The 19,646-nt window shown below is 41.4% G+C and overlaps 1 protein-coding gene across 29 annotated transcripts in view; it reads right to left on the bottom strand.

Annotated features, from left to right (window-relative positions):
* Positions 1-19,646, bottom strand: part of LOC147348250 (uncharacterized) — an 888,338-nt gene that overhangs the window by 82,538 nt on the left and 786,154 nt on the right. For 6 of the 29 annotated variants that reach the window (XM_086366817.1, XM_086366802.1, XM_086366797.1 and 3 more), the window contains 2 exons: positions 13,167-13,365; positions 4,776-8,562 (listed from right to left, as the gene is read on the bottom strand). The exons of 17 other annotated variants lie outside the window; for them this stretch is intronic. The gene's annotated coding sequence lies outside the window, so the exon portion shown is untranslated. Of the gene's footprint in view, positions 1-4,775; positions 8,563-13,166; positions 13,366-19,646 lie in introns of those variants that run through there. 6 more of the 29 variants (XR_015151280.1, XM_086366803.1, XM_086366798.1 and 3 more) reach the window with 3 other exon arrangements.

Genomic DNA, 19,646 nt, shown 5'->3' on the forward strand with positions numbered 1-19,646 from the left:
AACAAAACATCATACATCAATTTTCCTCAAGTCAATACATAAAATCTTGGGGTTCAGTAATCTGAATATATGATGCTGCTGCTGCTGCTGCTAAGTTGCTTCAGTCGTGTCCAATTCTGTACGACCCCATAGACAGCAGCCCACCAGTCTCCCCCATCCCTGGGATTCTCCAGGCAAGAACACTGGAGTGGCTTGCCATTTCCTTCTCCAATGCATGAAAGTGAAAAGGGAAAGTGAAGTTGCTCAGTCATGTCCAACTCTTAGCAACTCCATGGACTGTAGCTCGCCAGGCTCCTCCATCCATGGGATTTTCCAAGCAAGAGTACTGGAGTGGGATGCCATTGCTTTCTCCGGAATATATCATGAGGTCCTCTCAAAATATTCTTTCATTTGACTGTGCGTCAATGAAATCAGATTTCAATTTGATTTTCAAGGTTAATTCCAGCGTAATGATGACTTTGTAGCACTTGTGAGACAAGACAGCTTGAATCCTCATAGTCTCACTTTCCTCTCCCAAGCCCTTTGGGTATACATCAGAATACAAATTTTCATTATTGAGGCTGAGCTTATTCATTGAAATGATTCTGATAGAAACACATTTCTATGATTTTTACATGAAGTAAGGAGTTGTACTGGCTATTGATTAACAGCCCTAATCTGAGCTCCCCCTGGAGACATAATCAAAACTCTTCCAATGAAGTTGAACCCAGATTGGGGAGGAATAAATTTCACAACTCAAACCCTATTAATCTCACTCAGCTCTATCCCAAATCAATCTTGACATCACAAAAAAGCCAAACAACCAGAAATTATGTGCATCCTGATACAATGCAAGAGGAAACACACAGTCTCACCCCAAAGGATTCCTGCCAAAAGCAAAATTTAACCAGAATGTAATCAAGTCTCCAGATCCAACGGCATACTTACAGGAAATTAGGGAGACAGAAGAACAAATAAAATGACACAATCAGAAAACAATCAGCTAGACTCAGAATGTGGGAAATCTACCAACGGCAATGGGCCTCGTGTGGACTCTGATTCACACAAACTATGTCCAAAAAGACATTCGAGACAAGAAGGAAAATTTGAACATGGGCTGGGTATTAGATGATGTTAAGGAATCACTGTTAATTTTGTGAGAGGTGATAACAACCTTGCGGTTCTGTTAAAAACAAGTTAGGCATGCTGATTGCTAGGGACAATGTTTTTCCAGACATGAGATTCCATTGTCTTACATCAGATGTTCAGGATGAACTGTTTATAACCTGGCACAACACAGGTCCTCTCACACGCCCTGACAGTAATATTTAACAATGGATTGTCTTGCAGCCATGAACTGCAGAGTGGGCGATGATGTTCTAACATGAAGGTGACAGGCAGATTTAAACCCTCCTAGCACAAATTACCTTGGTAAAGGCAAAAGCATTCTTTCAACACATTAACTGAATTAGCAATAAGCAGAAGTAACATTCAGATGGGGCATGATGAAGAGAGAGGGAGAGCCAAAGTGTTGCTGCGGGCACACGATGAAGCAGCAGCAGCCGAGTCATGCTAATGGGCACGGCGAGTCCCTGAGCTGGGCTTGAGAGGGTTCTGCTGACCCGTGTTTCAATCAAGACATTTGAACTGGGAAAATGGCACATTTTGCTTATGGATCTTTTGGACAGTAAACCATGACAACAGGCATGCAACCAACTAGTAAATCAGTCGATATTTCATGATTTTCAGTTTAATAACTCTCCATTTAGTTCTATTAATATAAAGTTAGTGCTAATGCTATTTATTAAAAAGGTAGTCTGCTTTTGTTGGATTTGTGCCTGGAGAGAGTGAAGTCGCTCAGTCATGTCCGACTTTTTGTGATCTCATGGACTGTAGCCCACCAGGCTCCTCCGTCCATGGAATTTTCTAGGCAAGAGTACTGGAGTGGGTTGCCATTTCCTTCTCCAGGGGATCTTCCTGACCCAGGAATTGAACCCAGGTCTCCTACACTGCAGGCAGATGCTTTACTCTCTAAGCCACCAGGGAAGCCCCTATAGCTTTATAGGATTTGTGCCTATATAGCTTTAAAAGCATGACTATTATTATCTTCATTCTCAATAGGCTTAAAACTACAAGCAGAATACACTTGAGTCAATGCTTTGACTTGGCCTCAAACATGTGATTTCAGTTCGAGCCACTAGTATAAGAGCATCAAGAGATGAATAGAAATTTAGGCAGAGGGTGAACTTGATCATCTTGGACTTTGAGGCTATAACCTCAGTATATCAACAGATGTATTCAGAAAGCAAGATGTGAAGAATCACACGGATTGTCTAGCTTTTATCATTCAGTACAATATAACATCCTGTTTTACTAATCAACTGAAACCTTTTTGGAATGATTTAACTTACAGTTTCATGTCAAAGAGACAAAATGATAACAGGCCTATTCTTTTGTCTGTCTTTGATCCTTCTTTCATTTTTTTTTTTTTAAAGGTTTTTTGATGTGGACTGTCTTTTTAAAAGTCTTCATTAAATTTGTTACAACATGCTTCCATTTCACGTGTTGGCCTTTTGGCCCCTGAGGCATGTGGGATCCTAACTCCCCAGCCAGGGATGAAACCCGCAGACCCTGTAATGGAAGGCAAAACCCTAACCCCTGGGCCGCCGGGGAAGTCCCTGTCTTCGATCCTTCTTGCCTCCTAACTGAGTTGAGTTCTATCCACTACCTCTCCCAAGCATGGAATGGAAGACAAGAGGAGCGAATGGCTGAAGAGGAGGACTCAATTCTAATTCTGACTTGGCAAAGCACTCATTTCAATTCTCTTGACTGCACTTTTTAAGACATGGTGAAGAATTACAGTGAGAACGAAGACATAGTTTCAGAGTGGATTTCGATATCATTTTCTGTCCTGGCTCGGGCACTACATATGGCAACTCCTCATTTGCGACGGAAGCACTCACTCCCAGGGCGGAATGGGGGAGGGGCTCATACCCTGGGGTAAGAAGTGCTGTGTACAAGTACTTGCCAGCCCACCCAGGGGAAGATCACCCCTTTCTCTCCACGTGGCAGTTAGGCTGGGTCACATGACCTTCTGTGACCAGTGACAAGTGACTGGAGATGAGGAGACACTTCTGTTTAGAAGCCTAAGAGCCCAAGTGGAGTTGGCCATGTTTTCCTTTTTTCTCTCATGAGATGAGTGATGTTTTGGATAGAGACCCATCCCTCAGCTTGGGTCCCGGAGTGAAGATGCTGCGGAGCAGAACTGCAGCCAATGCGTGATGGACAGGTAATCTGAATGGACAGGATACCTGTGTTGATGCAAGCCAGGACTGCAGCGTGGTTGGTATTATTTTGTTTTACTACAGCACAGCTTATCCTATCCTATCCTATCTTGGTATACACTCCCAGGGCACAGATCAGATCTGAGGTGGGGTGGTGAATGTACTAGGCCTCGCCTACTTGGATGCTCTTGGATGATTCTCAAGTGCCCTACAGTGTGCATCACGGTAAAGACCATTTCAAGGAGATGCTCTTCCCCACAGACTGTCAGCATGAACATCATGGTCTCAAACTTATACCATGATTTGACACTTGATTTAGCTGCTTATTTGCCTTCTATGCTAGAATGCTACCTTCCAGTATATGGAGGATGTAATTATTTATGATACATTAACCTGGTCCTCGTGATTTTGTTTCAGTGTATTTCCTTTTACTTTTTCTCATCTTCAATTGCAGTTTAACTGCCTTTTGAAGCTTAAGATCACTATTGGGCTTTATGATCTTATAACCAGGCTGAACTGCTTAGGATGGAAGTAGAACACAGCATAGGCCAGGAGCAGAGGCTGAGTTCCTATTCAGTTACAACAGACCCTTAGAGCCTTGAATTTGACACTGCTGTTGGTAGTGGTTGTGTTGCTAAGTTGTGTCTGATTCTTGCGACCCCATGGACAGTAGCCTGCCAGGCTCCTCTGTTCGTGGGAATTCTCAAGCAAGAATACTGGCATGGGTTGCCATCTCCTTCTCCAGGGGATCTTTCCCACCCAGGGATCAAACCCATATCTCCTGAATTGGCATGCAAATTCCTTACCACTGAGCCACTAGGGAAGCACATTTGATGCTGTAACATATGACAACTTCTCTCACTTGACAAAAGAGGACATTTGAGACTTAGTACTTGTTAAGTACTTTGCCTAAAGTCCACCACCTGAAAAGTGGAAGGGACACAGCAATAGGCCAGTCCCATTATCCTTTACCCCCAAATACCCTCCACCAAGTAACTTAGCTCCTTCTGCTGTCCTTTCCAATTTACTTAATCCAAAGGATTCCTTTGTAGCCATGGGTTTCTCCTTCTTTCCTTTATATTCTTTATTTTCAGTGTGTTTCAAATTTGGCTCAGGATCTGGCAGAATATGCTAGTTTATGTTGTAATAACCGAAACTCCTCTGGAGATCGGTGGCTTCACAGAGCATGACTTTAAATGTCCATCATGCTACATAACCAACAGAAGCCACAGGCTCTTGGCCACTTCTAGTCACCCTGAGCATGAGGTTGATACATCTTGCCCCTTGATTATATGATGGCCTATTGCGGAAAATACAAATACATTGCATCAGGCATAAGCTTTTAAAGCCTCCCACTAGAAACGACACGCATCGTTTTCATGTTTATCTGCCATGCTGCTGCTGCTAAGTCGCTTCAGTCGTGTCCGACTCTGTGCAACCCCATAGATGGCAGCCCACCAGGCTCCCCCGTCCCTGGGATTCTCCAGGCAAGAACACTGGAGTGGGTTGCCATTTCCTTCTCCAATGCATGAAAGTGAAAAGTGAAACTGACGTCACTCAGTGGTGTCCGACTCAGCGATCCCATGGACTGCAGCCTACCAGGCTCCTCCGTCCATGGGATTTTCCAGGCAAGAGTACTGGAGTGGGGTGCCATTGCCTTCTCCGTGCTTACCTTCAAATCGCAGTGGGAAAACAGTCTTGTCATGGACTTTGGTGAAGGGGAGAATTGGAATATTCATTAAAACTTAAAAAATTTTGAGGCATAATCTGTGCCCCATGGCATTTTGTCATGATACAAATAAAGCATCTTTTACTAAAACATACACCGCAGCACGTGTGGGCATAAAGACATACCTGATGCTCCTGGGCTGGAATCTGTCAGACAATGGGCACTGTCCAACTTACACTGGGGTTTCTTTTTCATCACAGCTTAGATTTTTCAGGTCTTTTTACTTTCAGAGTCTCAAACCAGGACTTCATTCCTACGCAAGCTGAAAGGTAGCATTTGATGGCCAGGGAGTGAAATTTCTGTCTTGGACTGATTGACGGGTCCTTACTTTAAGAACTTGTTCTATGATATGGTCTAAACATCCTATTTGTTTGTAAATAGGCTCATAGTTTGGCTAATGCAGGTAAATGAAGGAAAGAGGCACACATTATAAATTGTCTCATTAAAAATTAAAGCCAGATAAAATTGTATACATTTCACTAAATTACCTTTCTAGGCTTTGCAAATATTCTGAGGGCAGCTAATCTCTCCATTTTAATTAGATTGCACATCTTTTTCAAAGGCTACTGTCCTGATGTTTTAATATAAAAAGACCGTTCCTATTTAAGGCAGAAATCTGGAGAGCTGAGAATTAACACTTACTGTTAACCTTTTCCTAAGGGGAAAGATTTAACTTCAAGTAAGGAAGACCCTTCGTATGTGAACCACATTTCTCATTTTTAAAATAGAGTAGCAGCAAATGAAACTCCACGTGTCTAAAATGACAATTCCTGGGACTTCCCTGGTGGTCGAATGGTTGGGACTCTGCTTCCACTGCAGAGGGCACAGGTTTGACCCCTGGTTGGGAAACAAAGATCCTGCAAGCTGCCTGAGGCAGTCAAAATAAATTAAACATAAAATAAAATGAACAACAACAAAAAAAACTGCCCCCCTCTTCCTGTGCTCCTTCCTTAGTTCATTTTCCCCTTTATCCTTTATCATTACTCAGTATATTTTATATTTTGCTTGTTTTTCATTGTTTCCCTCCTTCATTAATTCAAGGACTTCCATGCGGCTCATGAGCTTTATCTTCTCTGAAAAGTAATGTGCCTCATCCAGAGTAGTTGAATAGATGAATGAATGACAGAAATTTCACACTGTCACACTTAAGAAGCACCTGCCACTTGCACCTAGAACACTGCTGGGGTTCAAGCAAGTTCTCTACAAATATCAGTGAACCAAAGCACCCTTGGGATCTAAGGAAAGAGATGCTGTGTGGGTTCATTTGGATGGCAGGTACCTAAATGACATCTTGAGGGACAGTAACTTTGCTCAGGTGACCCCAATATTCCCCACGCTTTGTGTTTTAGAGAGAATATAAATTCAGTGAGTATTGTCAGGCTTTTTTTTTTTTTTTGCCACACCATGTGGCATGTGAGACCTTAGTTCCCCAAGCAGGGACTGAACCCATGACCCTTGCATTAGGAGTGCAGTCTTGACCACTGGACAGCCAGGGAAGTCTTTCAGTAAGTACTGTTGAACTTACAACTTACAATGAATTGGATTAGAATTAATGAGTGTGAGGATTTTTTTCTTTTTCCAGAAGTTTTGTCCAGCCTTTACAAATACTGTTAGCTGGCAGATGGGTTCTCTGAGAAAGAATCCACATCTTGTCAAGAGTAGTAAAGGCCATGGGAAAACAACATGGCAGGGAGACTGAATACGAATCTTAATCAGATGTTAAGAGAGGAAGCATAGTTGAGCCTGTGTTCAGTATGTAAGAGTCTTCCACATCACTTAGAAGTGGCTAAATGACAGCACGACCCAGAAACTATTTCAAAGTAAAGCACTTCTCAGAAAAGCAGAAGGTTGAGACGCTTCCTTAGGAAGTATGTAGACAGCCTACCGTGGTGTTCAAACGCATGGGCTTCTGCAGAGAGATGGCTGGTTTTAATTTTAGCTGTACTGTTTCCTAGCTGGGTGGTCAAAGACACTCTTGCTTTTACAAGTCCAAGTTTCTTCACCTTTAAAATAACAATCAAAATGGTTCCTAATGGGTGGGAATAAATAAGACTACCTACATGCCTAACTCAGTGACTAGCATACAGTGGGCACTAAATGTGAACTGCTATCATTATTTTTCTTGCTATTGTTGTTCAGGGCACTTCTGTTGTCCAACCAGCCACACTTCTGCTTTATGTTCAATATGGAGGAGCAGAAGGCTTTCTTTGGGACTAAAAAAATGTTGTAATTTAGACTTCAACCCCAAGGCAAACTCAGACCACCTGAATAGCTCCCTTGCTGGGTCTGGACATATGACCATTTGTGTGTGTGGGTGGGTGAATGGAGGTCAAGGTCAACCCAACCCAGTGCCTGGCCCGGGGTTGACGGTGCTGTAACTAACTACTCAAAGCATGAGGCAATGTCAAGATCAAGTTAAGAAGGAAAAATGGAGCCTTCTCCTTAATGGTCAGATTCAGAGAGACTACAACATGAAATGATAGCCAGAAATCTAAATATCCAAGCTTTTGCATACCCTCCATAAGCAATATAACATGGAGGAGAGTCATTTTTATCAATCTGTGCCTGAATATGCAAATATAAGTAGATGCTTGATGTCTTTCTGGTTTGACCATGTAAAATTTGAATCTTACAAGCGGCAAACTGAGAGGGAGGACGGAGATGTTTTAAAAATTCTTGGGGCACATGACCCTCAGGGAGAGTTTTAAACTGGATGCCCATTAAATCTCCTTTCAGATATGAAATTGTCAGAATGACTGCAGAGATCACGTCTCATCAGCTACTTGCAGAAGAATGAAAGGGCACTTCTTAATGCCATATGCAAAAATAAACTCAAAACAGACTGAAGACCTAAATGTAAGGCTGGACACTATAAAACTCGGCAGAAAACATAAGCAGAACACTCTTTGATATAAATCACAACGAGATCATTTCTCCTAGAGTAATGAAAATAAAAACAAAAATAAACACATGGGACCTAATTAAATTTAAAAGCTTTTGCGCAGCAAAGGAAACCATAAACAAGACGAAAAGCTAACGCTTAGAATGGGAGAAAATATTTGCAAATGAAGCAACTGACAAGGGATTAATCTCCAAAATCTACAAACAGCTCATGCAGCTAAATAGCAAAGTAACAAACAACCCAATCCCAAAATGGGCAGAAGACCTAAACAGACAGTTCTCCAAAGAAGATATATAGATGGCCAACAACACATGAAAAGGGGCTCAAAGTCACTAATTATTAGAGAAATGCAAATCAAAACTACAATGAGGTATCACCTCATGCAGGTCAAAATGACCACTATCAAAATGTACAAACAATAAATGCTGGACAGGGTGTGGAGAAAAGGGAATACCCCTACATTGTTGAAAGTGAAAGTCACCCAATCGTGTCCGACTCTTTGCAACCCCATGGACTATACAGTCCATGCCAGAATTTTCCAGGCCAGAAGACTGGAGTGGGTAGCCATTCCCTTCTTCAGGGGATCTTCGCAACTCAGGGATGGAACCCAGGTCTTCTACATTGCAGATGGATTCTTTACCAGCTGAGCCACCAGGGAAGCCAGTGCACTGTTGGGGGGAATGTAAATTAATATAGCCACTATCAAAAACATATGGAGGTGCCTTAAAAAACTAAAAATAGAACTCCCATATGACTTAACAATCCCACAGTTGGGCATATATCCAGAGAAAACCATAATTAAAAAAGATACATGCACTCCAATATTCATTGCAGCACTATTTACAACAGAAGGACATGGAAGCAACCTAAATGTCCATCAATAGAGGAGTGGATAAAGATGCGGTACATATATACAATGGAATATTACTCAGCCACAAAAAAGAATGAAACTGGTTCATTCATAGAGATGTAGATGGACCTAGAGACTGTCATTCAGAGTGAAGTAAGTCAGAAAGAGAACAACAAATATTGTATATTAACATGTGGACTCTAATAAATGGCATATTGTTGTTGTTGAGTTGCTAAGTGGTGTCTGACTCTTGTGACCCTATGGACTGTGGCCCACCAAGCTCCTCTGTCCATGGGATTTTCCAGGCAAGAATACTGGAGAGGAGTGGGTTTACATTTCCCTCTCCAGGGGATCTTCCCTACCCATGGATTGAATCCAGGCCTTTTGTATCTCTTGTGTTGATGAGCAGATTTTTTTTACCACTGTGCCACTGGGAAGACCTAACAAATGGTATAGATGATCTAATTTGCAAAACAGAAACAAAGCTGTGGAGAACAAACATGCAGATACTGAGGAGGAAAGAGGGATGGGATGAATTGAGAGACTGAGATTGAGGTATATACTGATACTATGTATAAAATAGATAACAGATACTGAGAACCTACTGTATAGCTCGGGAACTCTTAGCCAATGCTCTGTGGTGACCTAAATGGGAAGGAAACTCCCAAACAAGGACATATATGTACACACACAGCTGACTCACTTTGTTGTACATAGAAACTAACACAACATTGTAAAGCAACTATACTCCAATAAAAATTAAAGAAGCAATCATGTCTTATATTAGCTCTACCTTTAGGAAAGATCTTCTAGGTTATTTTTACTTTTTCAATTCATAAATTGTTTATGTGGGGCCTTGTTAACTCCTACTTTCAAATTGTCTTTTTTTTTAATTGAAATTTGTTTTGAGATAATTATAGATTCACTGTGGTCATAAGAAATATTATAGAGATATCCTCTGTACACTTAGCTTTGTCTTCCCAATGGGAAAATTTTGCAACATGATAGTATATAGTTATTCCTCCCATCCTGATGCCCCATTCCAGACAAACTGTCCTCTACTTCTAAAAATTTGTCATTTCAAAAATGCTATGTGAGGGTAATCCCCAAGTACGAAACCTTGGGGACTGACTTTTACATTCAGCATAATTCCCTGGAGATCCATCCATGTTGCCACATGAATCAACAATTTGTGTATCCTTTAAATGGTTGATCATTAGTTCGTTGTATGTAGGTACCTCAGAGAAGGCAATGGCACCCCACTCCAGTACTCTTGCCTGGAAAATCCCAGGGACAGAGGAGCCTGGTAGGCTGCAGTCCATGGGGTCGCTGGGAGTCGGGCATGACTGAGCGACTTCACTTTCACTTTTCACTTTCATGCATTGGAAAAGGAAATGGCAACCCACTCCAGTGTTCTTGCCTGGAGAATCCCAGGGACGGGGGAGCCTGGTGGGCTACCGTCTATGGGGTCACACAGAGTCAGACATGACTGAAGTGACTTAACAGCAGCAGCAACAGGTACCTCAGAGCTGGTTTATACATTCACCTGTTAAAGGAGATCTGAGTTGATCCCAGTTAGGGCCGTTAGAATAGGACTGCTATGAACATTTCTGTACAGGCTTCTGTGTAAATATAAATTTCATTTTGGAGGGACTGTGATGGTTGCGTGTGTAGTGTGTTTAGAAACTGAGCAGTTGTTTTCCAGAGTTGCTATATTATTTTCCACTTTCATCAACAATGCAGTGTTTAAGTGATCCAGTTCAGCGTTTGGTGTCACTTTTTTCTTGTAGCCATTCTGTGATGTTTGATACCTCTATACTTTGATATTTTGTAGTGGTTCTTACTTGCATTTCCTTAGTCACATCGAACATCTTTTCATTGGCTTCTTTGCCTTTGTGTGTCTTCTTCAGTAAAATATCTGTTTATATCTTTCCTCCATTTTCAAATTTTAATGCTTGCATTGTATATGGTATTGTGGTTTCAATTTCAGTTTTGGCATGTTTGTTATTATGTAGAAATCTGACTTGTGTGTGTGTGTTGATCTTGTATGCTGTAAACCTGAATTCATTCAGTAAATGAAATCTTTTTCAGACTATGCCTCTGATCACCATATAGCTGAAATACACAATGCTCAGGCAAAAGCTTGAGGTCCTTGGGGTTACTTATTTTGAAGTGGACCCAAGGCCACTGTCTGCTTATTAAATCTTTTCAATTTTCAGCAAACAACTGGGAGATGCTACCACAGAAGAGACTCTTTATCAGTTTTTTAAAAAATTTGTGATCTGTTTTAACTGGCCTACTTTGCATGTAGAATAGATTAAGCCTAATGACAGAGAAATGATCTGAGATCAGAATTTCATGATCTTAAATCTGGAATGACTTGTGTCAAGAAATCCCTGGTTTAAGGGATTTAAGGGATTAATTTCCACAATATACAAACATCCCATGCAGCTCAATATAAAAAAAAAAAAATAGACAATCCAATAAAAAATGAGTGGAAGACTCAAATAGTTCTCCAAAGAAGACATGCTGTTGAGTAAGAGGCACATGAAAAGATGTTCAATGTCATTAATTGTTAGGGAAATGCAAGTCAAAACTACCATGAGGTACCACCTCATACCAGTTACAACATGTACCATCAAAAAGATCCACCAACAATAAATGCTGGAGAGGGGGTGGAGAAAAGGGAACCCTCTTACACTGTTGGGAATGAGAATTGGTGAAGCCACTATGGAGAACAGTACAAAGGTTCCTCAAAAAGCTAAAACTAGAACTACCATATGACCAACCCAGCATTTCGCACAATTCAGCATATATCCTTAGAAAACCATAATGCAAAATGATACATGCACCCTAATGTTCATTGCAGAACTATTTACAATAGCCAGGAAAAGGGAACAACGTAAATGTCCATGGACAGATGAATGGATAAAGAAGATGTGGTGCAAATATACAATGGAATGCTGCTCAGCCATTAAAAGGAATGAAACTGGGTCATTTGTAGAGATGTGGATGGACCAAAGTCTGTCATACAGAGGGAAGTAAGTCAGAAAAACAACAACAACAAAAATATATCATATATTAACACATATGTGGAATCTAGAAAATGGTACAGATGAACCTATTTGCAGGGCAGGAATAGAGAAGCAGATGTAGAGAATGGACACCTGGACATGGTGGGGAGAGCGGTGGGATGAATTGGGAGACTGAGATTGGCATAAATACACTGCATGCGTAAGACAGACAGCTAGTGGGAACCTGCAGTAGGGCACAGGGAGCTCAGCGTGGTGCTCGCTGGTGACCTAGAGGGATAGGATGGGAGGTGGGTGGGTGGGAGGGAGGTCCAAGGGGGAGGGATATATGCATACACAGAGCTGATTCACATCATTGTACAGCAGAAACTAACACCACTGGAAAGCAACTATACTCCCCCTCCCCCCCCAAAAAAAGATCTTGGTTGACTAGCTCACGGTAAAGTTTAGGAGTTTAGAACCCAAATTTAAGTCGTACATGATCTCAGAAATAATAGAACGTGCAGAATCCACTTTCAAGAGAATGTGGGGCCAAAATGACACTTTTCAGCAACCAGCCCCAAACAGCACAAGACAAAAGCTAGCGCCGTGTATCTTTTCCTTGCGCTCTTCTCCCTCTGAAGAGTTTCCTTTAAAAATTAAATAGGACCAAATCTTCAACTTCATTTTTTCCCCAGGTCTGTAATTTTGATTCAGGACCACATCTTTGTTTAAGGGTTTATGTAGATAAACCTCAATTTTGTCAATCTCAATTTTGTCTAAGAAGTAGGATCAACTTCTAATTTTCAGTGTTAAATCCCACACTCTGCTTTCTCCTGCAGTATTCTCAAGATGATGGCATCAGGTTAGGTCCCACACTGGGCCAGACGTTCTCAGTAAACCAAGTAACTGTCCCTGTGCGTGCTTCATGTTACGGAATCAGATGCTAGAGAGAACAGAGGGGGATCCCAGAATGTCATTGTCTCTGCCCTTTTTTACCCAGTTCTGTGAGGTATTTGGAGTCCTTCTGGGGTAGCCAGGGGTTCCTGGGGGCAGCCTTTGACTCGAGCCAAGTTAACCCACGTGGTCACATTTCCATAACCATTTGAAGAGATCTGAAGGCTTCTCTATGTGCAAGATCTAACACCACAAGCACAGATGAGACTCGCACCCCTGTCACTAACTGGTAAAGAATATGCTGAAGCCAGAGGAGGAAACTCATGTGTCGTGGGAGGGACAGACAGGAAATGCCCTTCAACAAGACAGGCCTGCATGGTTCAGGAGAGCAGAGTGGGGACTGAGAGGAGCTTACCATGTGACTTCCCCTCAAGTCAACCAATATAAAAACAAATTTTAGGGTGCTGCCTAAGGCTCTGGGCTCCCCAGGTGGTGCTAGTGGTAAATAACCTACCTGTCAATGCAGGAGACATATGAGACACCAGTTCGATCGCTGGGTCAGGAAGATCCCCTGGAGAAGGGCATGGCAACCCACTCCAGTATTCTTGCCTGGAGAATCCCATCGACTGAGGAGACTGGAAGGGCCTGGAGGGCTACAGTTCATAGGGTCACAAAGAGTCGGACATGACTGAAGTGAGTTGGCATGCATAAGTCTAGGAAAAAAAAAGACCACTTGCTATCTAAATTTATTTGCAAGACCACAAGCATAAAGCCTCTAGGTGGTGGTTCAGACTACAAAGGGGAAAAAGATACTTAGGATCTCAGAGAATGTTTGTCTGTAGGTCTGCACAGATAACCACATATCAGACCAGTGACCTGAGACTAGCTACCAGACAGCCTCAGGAAAGATGGCTTACTGGTTCTTCTTACTTTCGCTAGTACCCACGCTTCTGATTCTGTATTAGATGTTGAATTCTAAAGATTGCCTTTTAATTCAAGCAAACAGACATTTATTAAAATTACTTTTCTGAGAAACATATTTATGTGCGTTATAAACAAGAACACTTTTTAACATTAAAAAATTTGAACTTTAAAAAATATGTAAAATGTTCAAGAAATGTAAACAGGAATTTTCATCTCAATTTCCATATGGTTATGTAAGCACCTTAAATATCAACACAGATCACAGACAGGCCCATTTACATGCATAGGAATGCTCTAAATAAGAAAAAAATTCAAAATTGTTTCCAAAATTAAAATGTTATTTTTTGGCAGCTGAAATAATACTTGTAATCAGAAAGACTGAAGGATAATATGTACTAAAGTAAGTAAAATGCCCACATAATGGAAACTTTTTTTTCCCTTTAAGAAGCAACTTTAAAATGTTCATAATCTAACATTTCCATATATACTTTTCTACAGGTTTTGACTTTTTCTATTTGAAGATAGGGGGCATGAAATTAGATTTTCTTGATGACTCATGCTCACATTAGAAACAGACATAATTGTTCAGCATTTCTTGTAAATTTTTCTTTTCTTTGTCCTCAATGACACTTGTTTATATAAATTTATGCATTTATTTCGGAGAAGGCAATGGCACCCCACTCCAGTACTCTTGCCTAGAAAAATCCCATGGTCAGAGGAGCCTGGAAGGCTGTAGTCCATGGGGTCGCTGAGGATCGGACATGACTGAGCGACTTCACTTTCACTTTTCACTTTCATGCATTGGAGAAGGAAATGGCAACCCACTCCAGTGTTCTTGCCTGGAGAATCCCAGGGACGGGGGAGACCGGTGGTCTGCCGTCTGTGGGGTCGCACAGAGTCGGACACAACTGAAGTGACTTAGCAGTATGCATTTATTTTATCTTCCCTGAATATCTCCACCAATTCAAATCTTGCCTATCAATTGCAAGAGGCCAATAATCTAGACTGTTAGAACTATTTCTTAAATGAAAGTCATTACTGAAATTTTGAGCAATGAGGGGGAGCTGTGACAATTATGTGATGATTATTTTAGGCAGAGTTCCTTTATATTTTTGTTTTATGTTTATATTTTGCTTTGTCTGTCAGTTTCTTGGTTAAGGGATTAGGTCCTGGGTTGCTGAAAAAGTAACTTTTAGAACAACAGCTTTTTAAAAGGAAAATGGTGTCACTTGGTTTTTGTTTAAAGAAACCAACTTTTGTATGTTAAGATTGAATGAAATGTCAACTTTTGTTTTTAGTGTCAAATATATATATATATATATGACATATATTGAAATATATACTGAAATAAAGTAAAAGATTTTAGTTCTTTTCTAACCAAAACAAAAATTCAAACTCATTTGAGTGAAAATACTCAGTACAGAGCTGAAAAACATACATATTAGCACCAGTTGCTAGGACTGGTGTAACAAATTACCAGAAACTAGGTGGCTGAAATCAACAACATTTGTTCTCTCCCAGTTCAGGAGGCTGGAATTTCAAGATCAAGATGTCATCAGGGTTAATTTCTTCCAGAGACTCAAGAGAATCTGCTTCATTCCCGTCTTCTGGCCTTAGGTGGTTGTCAAAAATCCCTGGCTTGCATCCCTCTAGTCATTTCCTCCATCTTCACATAGTGTGTGCGTGTGTGTGTGTGTGTGTGTGTGTGTGTCCTCTCTCCTCTTCCTATAAGGACAGCAATCACTGGGTCCTAAAGCGGTCTGATGTTACCTTAGTTTGATTATACCTGCAAAGACTATTTCCACATGAGGTCACATTCCCAGGTACCATGGATGATGATGTGAACCTTTCTGGGGACACAATTTAACCCACTCTGTGTGTGTACATATAGCTACTTAATAGGTATGGCAGAATATACACTGTATAATAAGTACGTAAATTACAAACTCTCTCTTGATAGATGATTTTACAGATCTGGAGAAGACAATCAACTGCAGATCGATTTTTAAATGGCACAACTTAAAAGACTTTAATGTCCTTCTTGGAAAAAGCATGTAACCTTCCAAGTTAAAGAATGAAGTTCCAACACTAGGAAGCTCTCTATCCTGGTCACTCTATCTTGATTCTCAGTGAACATTCTAATTAGAACCAACCCTCATAATTACTTTTATATTAATAGCATTATAAGGTAAATGTCCTTCTCTCTGGGTTTTATCTCCCTGCTATAAATTGCATTGTTACTTTATATCATGCCCCTTCCATTATCAATTATTGGAGTCACTTTTTAGACAGGATTGGGGCCATGACTAATTGTAGAAGCATCTGATAGATGGCGGGGGACGTTTTCCTTTCCAATGCAAGTTTGCTTCTCTATAATTTGGCTCTGAGTACATGGATAGAAGACAACCCTTATTCGTTCTGGGCATTCCTGGAACCAGTGTAAAAAGCTATCAGACAGGTAAAGGGATTCTTAATACATAACTCTATGGTTTATTTTTATTTTTATCCATGTGTGCTTACAAACATGAGGAGTTTCTATGTCTAGGTGACACCCCCTATGGTTCAGTAAGCCACCAGCAAATTAGGACAAAAAATATAGCTACATTTTCGGGTAACAAATTTCCCTTTCTACACTTTTAAGTTCATCACTGATGGATGACCTTGAGGAAGAAGACATTTCAGACCCTCAGCATTCCCAGATGCACCCAGAAATCCAACTTGATTCATTTTCACTCTTTCTAGCGCTCTGATTTATGCCTGAAGATCAGTTTTCATGGGCATCAGGTCGCCTTCCTCACAAGCCCTTCTAATTGGCACCATTATCCAGTGATAATGGTGTAAGGGGCCCATGTCTTCTGAAAAGCACCCAAGTATGCTTGGCCACAAAACACTCCTAAGTTTCACTGGTTGAGGAGAAGCTCTGCTGGATGCTGTGAATGGGATGGTAGCTGACAAAAAATGTCAAAAGCGTAAGTTATTGTTCCAGTCCACTTGTAACCTTAGAATATGTTCCCCTAGTCACCCTATTAATGGAGATATATTATCTCTCTGAGAATTTCCTGTCAAATTCTGTTAAGTAAATAAAGGATAGGTGAAATATCAGAAACAGAGCTAACAAATGGAGCGGAGGCCTCCCCTGGAAAGAAGAGAGCCAGCTGTTTACTGTGCTAATTCGAAACAAAATGAAAATGTATGTTTTTCATCTTGGTGGAATATAATTTTCAAACACGGACTGAAAATTGGCTTTAGAAAAGACTTTTTTTTTTTTTTTGAAAGGATATTCTGTGGTCTGGTTTTTGTGTGACAAATGTGACGAGGCCCTGACATGAGACAAATGCTTGGTTGAGCCTCGCATATTGCCTCTAAATTGAACCCAAACCACAAAGTAATGTTGGAATCATTTAGCTGGGTTAGTCTCAATGTGTCAAGATCAGAAGAGACTAGAATTTTTTTTCCCCCAGTCTGGGACCCATAATCGTAACCACGGATGACCAGGCAGGGAGGGCCCCAGGAAGTGAGGGGTAAACGAGCAAAGCCCCCCAGCTCTCTGGGTCTGCTGACGCTGTGCAGGTCTCAAGCCACACGGTGTACACTGAGAACGTCATCTTGTAGGTCAGTAGTTCAACTGGGGGTCATTTTGTCCTCCTAGGGACTTTGGGCAAGGTCTGGAGATGTTTCTGGTTCTTACAACTGGGCAGTGGGGAAGGCTTCTGGCATGGGTTGAGGCCAGGAATGCTGCTCAACACCCTGCAATGCACAGGACAGCCCTCCTGACCAAGAAGCCTCAGGCCCAGCATGTTCACGGGCTTCCCAGGTGGCGCTAGTGGTAAAGAACCTGCCTACCAATGCAGGAGATGGTTCAATCCCTAGGTCGGGAAGATCACCTAGAGGAGGGACACGGCGATTCACTCCACTATTCAAGCCTAGAGAATCCCAGGGACAGAGGAGCCTGGTGGGCTACAGTCCATGGGGTTGCAAAGAACCAGACACAACTGAAGTGCCTTGGCACACACACACACAGCATGTTCACAGGGTCGAAGTTGAGAAACCCTCCTGGCGAGCTGCGGTCCTACAGACAGGATGTGGATGAGAACCACCTGGTAGCTAGTCAGGAAGACGGGAGGCCAGGGATCACTGAAGTACTCGAGGGCCTGGGCCTTTGCATTTCTATCAGGTTTCCAGGGGACTCCCAGGCAAGTGAGAATCACTGCTACGGGGGTATTAATTAGGCTTGCAAGTCAGACATGAACCATTCTTGCAAACTGTTTCTGGGAGTACACCATCTTCAATTGTTCTATATCTCTTGCATAGGCAGGAAACCAATCCTGTGACAACTGATTAATCATTATTTCTCTAGACCAGTATCTCCCTGTCTGTGGGTTGTGAAGTTATAAAGGCTGTGAGAATCCATGTGTGCAAGCATTGCTAAGATAAGTGAAAAAATATTCTCTGATATATATAAATATATGACTATTTTCCAAATTGCATAGATGATCTGATTAATATAGGCATTCATTTAGAGGCATTACTCATCAAGTTTTTTTTTTTTTTTTTTTTAAGTAGATGAACACTAATACATGTGGGTTCATGAAATCTTTTGATATCTTGCAAGGGGGCCTCTGAATTGACAATCACCTGCAGACTACATTTTCAAGATTTTTTCCAAAATCTTTTTTTTTTTTTTTGCCCAAGTATCAATGATCTCAGTTTCTTCTGAGATGCCAAGTTTTGTACATCTAAGACTTTAACAGAACAATATTTCTCCAAGCTTCATTTGGCAGATAAATCATTTAGAAATCTTGTTATCCTACAGAGTCTAACTGGGTTGACTTGGGCTTCTGATTCTGCATTTGTGAAAGTCTCCCAAGGAAATGCTGTTGCCCCTGGTACTCAGGCCACAATTTGACCAGTGGGGATTCAGACATAGCCACTTCTTGGTATTTATGTACTCTATACACTACATTTCTTAAAATAATTACAGAGGATCTCAGTAAAATAGGAAAAGAGAAAATATACATACCCCACATTTAGCTTGTATAACCCTTATAGGAAGTCCTTCTTCACGACCTGGCTAATATTTCAAACACAAGGTTGCTATGCTATGCTATGCTAAGTCGCTTCAGTCGTGTCCAACTCTGTGTGAGCCCATAGACGGCAGCCCACCAGGCTCCCCCGTCCCTGGGATTCTCCAGGCAAGAACACTGGAGTGGGTTGCCATTTCCTTCTCCAATGCATGAAAGTGGAAAGTCAAAGTGAAGTCGCTCAGTCGTGTCCGACTCTTAGCGACCCCATGGGCTGTAGCCTACCAGGCTCCTCCGTCCATGGGATTTTCCAGGCAAGAGTACTGGAGTGGGTGCCATTGCCTTCTCACAAGGTTACTAGACAACAAACACAGGAAAAGATGCTCAGCATGGTTAATTATTACAGAAATGCAAATTAAAACTACAATAAGGTATCGCGTCACACCAGTCAGAATGGCCATTATTAAAAAATCTACAAACAGTAAATGTTGGAGAGGGTGTGGAGAAAAGGCAACCCTCCTTCACTGTTGGTGGGATATAAATTGATACAGCCACTATGACGAACAGGATGAGGCTCCTTAAGAAGCTAAATACCTTAAGACCCAGAATTCTACTTTGTGCTCTGTGCTGACCTAAATGGGAAGCAAATAAAAAAAGATGAAATGTATGTATATGTATAGCTGATTCACTTTGCTGTACGTACAGTAGAAGCTAACACAAACCCTATAACTGGGCATATACCCAGAGAAAACCATTATTCAAACAGACACAGGTGCCCCAGTGTTCACTGCAGCACTGTTTACAATAGCCAGGACATAGAAGCAACCTAGATGCCCATCAACAGAGGAATGGATGAAGATGTGGGACATACATACAGTGTACTCAGCCACAGAAAGGGATGACACTGGGTCATTGGAGAGATGTGGATGCACCTAGAGACTGTCATAGAGAGCGAAGTAAGTCGGAAAGGGAAAAACAAATACCGTGTATTAACGCATATGCATGGAGTCTAGAAAAATGGTATAAATGATCTTATGTGCAAAGCAGAA

Source organism: Bos grunniens, chromosome 22 (assembly GCF_055505025.1).
Source record: "Bos grunniens cultivar Pamir isolate PY7600 chromosome 22, Bosgru_T2T1.0, whole genome shotgun sequence".
Lineage (NCBI taxonomy): Eukaryota > Metazoa > Chordata > Mammalia > Artiodactyla > Bovidae > Bos > Bos grunniens.